The sequence below is a fragment of the Temnothorax curvispinosus genome, unplaced genomic scaffold, assembly GCF_003070985.1.
Source record: "Temnothorax curvispinosus isolate PA1 unplaced genomic scaffold, ASM307098v1 QBEX01007094.1, whole genome shotgun sequence".
NCBI classification, from domain to species: Eukaryota; Metazoa; Arthropoda; class Insecta; order Hymenoptera; family Formicidae; genus Temnothorax; species Temnothorax curvispinosus.
In genome coordinates, this window is record NW_020216874.1 from 38,112 (window position 1) to 41,360 (window position 3,249).

A 3,249-nucleotide genomic window follows, 5' to 3' on the forward strand; every position below is an offset into this window, starting at 1 on the left:
GTAGCGAACCGTCCTCCTCATCCTTCTTTGTTGCTGACAAAACTCCTTCCTCTTCTCTCTTCTTACCTACCACACCGGCTCCATCCTTCGCTTTGTCCATACCTGGTGGCGTTCTCACTGTCTTGTTATCTCTCTTGAAAATTTCCATCGTACGTTGTTCGTTTTCCTCTCTTTTCCTCTTGGCTTTTGCTAACTCGCATGCCGTACTGTTATCACTTGTCATAAACTCCAGTATGCTGAGCGAGCCCGGTCTTTCTCTCCTTCTTAACTCCTCCTTTGTAAGTCTTCCCTTTCCTCTTTTTTCTTCTTTTGGTGTGGCAAAAACTTCCTTATCCGTTTTCTCGCTGCATGAGCAATCCGACACTGTAGCCGGATTCTCATTTTTATTCTTTATTGCTGCCTTCTCACTCTCACCTGTCTCTCCCTCCATCCTGTGCGCCCCGCGTGCACGCTCTTCTTCCAGCCAATCTCCTTAACCGCTACCTCTATGCCTAGACCGTTCCGTCTAGTGTCTAGTGTCGCTACCCACTCTATGCGTGGCGCAAATCTCGCTCCCTTTTGCAACGCCCGCGATTTTCTCCCGCTTTCTCTCACCTAACCTCTCTTCTCTCTAAAATATTTAGCGCTCTTTTCCTTCACTAATTAATACTTCCCTGTTGCATCTATTATCCTATCCTAAATTTAAGCTTTTCTTCCTACCTTTCTCTCGGTTTATCGCCTACCTCGTATCCAATTTCCCTCTAAACTCTCGCCTAATTCATCCGCAACTCTCACACGCATGCACATCACACTCGCTCCACTAACCAAGTCTCATATAGTTATTATATAAATACCTTAAAGTTATCAATAGTCGTAATTCTGGAACTAAAGCACGAGAACATTTTTTTTGTCAAATATGATTTTGTCATTTGTACTAACTTCTAAAAATGTACCAATGTCATTCTGGTAAAACGATAAAACAACTGAGGATCATTTTTTATTTCTTGGAATAAATTATTGTAATCTCCAAGCTGAATTCTTCTCATATTAATAGGGCTCACAAGCCATCGTCTATTTAGCCATCTAATTTGTCTTTTTTTACGTATTAGCAAAAGACATAAGTTTACCTATCCAATGTATTACCAGAATTAGAAATTCATCATCATTTTCCATTTTTATTACAAAGACTGTAAACTGTAACTATTATAATATATATTCTGAAACATTAATGTATAAAACTTATTAATTACTTATTTCTTTTATTAACAATAATTTACAATTATAATAAATCATATTTAGTTCATAACTGTATTTTGTACTACAATATATATAATTAAAAATATTACTATTTAAATATTTTTATGACAACATATAACAAGAAGAATATTGGTTAACCTCAAATACTATCATTATATTTTGATCATTCGGTAAAGAAAAAGGCAAATAAATCGTTATCTTTGTAAATACAGTTTTTAAAGTAAAAAATAATTTATATTTTATTTTAGTATATTTGTTTATAAATTATATGTATATTATATACTTACATATTATGTACTCTTATCAAAACGCAATTCTTTCGCAGTCACGACCACGACTTATACGTACTACGAAGTACGTCTCTACGTTTTTCTCTGCTTTAGTTCACGTCTACGTCTACGACAGACGTAAGCGCTCACGTCTCCTTCTCTGCCATGTCTTCCTATCACTGATATGTACGTCCATATATTCTATAATATTATATAAACGTTAGTTGTAACATTTTAAATAAGAAAACATGTATTTCACAACCTTTTGTAGTCTTATGAAATTATTTAAATTATTAGTATTACAATACAAAAATAAGACATACTTTTTGCAAGCTTAGGAACTTTGGTAAATAAAAAAATCTCTTCCATGTTGTCTTTGGTAAATAAAATCTTTTTAAAGCAAACTTATTACAGATAAAAAAAAGCATCTACTTATAACTATGTTGCACTATATAAAATTTTTTTAAACAAAAAGAACTTTTGAACAAAAAAATATATAAAATATTTTTAAACAAAGTATTAAATCTTTTTTAAACAAAAAGAACTTTTGAACAAGATAATTTTCTTCTCTGATAATGGTGCAGTTAGAGCATCCATTACCATTTTTCTTCTTGTATCTTTCTCCTTTTCTGAAATATTACTAAATTGAATTTTAATAAATTCCATGAAAGCATCATCTGCTTTCGTTGTCGGAATTTTATCTTTCTTTTCCATGTAATTATAAATATGTTTGTTATTTTCATAATTATAATAATGTTTGTTCTAATTCCTTAGTTCCATTAATTTTTCTTTTCTTCTGTTTTGGCTCTTCATTTTCTTTATTAAAATTCTTCGTATTATAAATGTGCTCCTTGTCATTTTCATTTTCTTCTGTGTTCACACATTCTTCATTTGTAACACTTTGTGATTCATCACAAATGTTATTTTTTTCAAGTGTATTCGACTGTGATTTTGTGCAGTTTGTGTAGCTTCTGAAAATAAAACATTCGTGTGTTGGACAACAAATATATATATTTAAATAATGAATTCAATAAGTTACCCTACCTTCGCCTTTTAATTACATTATCCAAAAATTCTAATTGCTTAAAAAAAGGAAATCGGGAGGATTTAGCAGCACCACTGCCACTTCTTGATCCAATTTCAATCTTTTTTCTCTCTCTGTTATATTGCTCTCTCAATAATATGCATCTTTTTTGGCAATACGAAGGAGTATATATGTCACTTAAATAAAAAAAGAACATTTTAGTTAAGAATTATTATTTATTAACAATCATCACATTATTATTATTTTATTAATTACATAATTTATGGTACAAGTGAAATTTACTCACCACAGTTCGTTTGAATCATTATTTTTGATATTTCACCCCAAGCATTTTGTTTCATTGCGCTGTCCTTAAAATTGTTATTACTTTTATCATATAGAAATGGACGTTCTCTATACAGTTCTATCAAAAGCTCATCACCACTCTTTTCTTCAATAATACTTTCAGGTTCACTGCCATCATTTGGATCACAATCATTTACATGTATTTCAGATAAATCAACAGTATAATAATTTAAATAATCCGACATTTTTTTGCTCAAAGTAGCACTCAAAAATGTTTTTTAAAGAAATATAACAATACAATTATAAATCTTTTTACCGCAGCAGTGTACTATCTGAAATAACTAAGAAAAATATTGGTTAACCTCAAATACTATCATTATATTTTGACCATTCGGTACAAAAAAAGGCAAATAA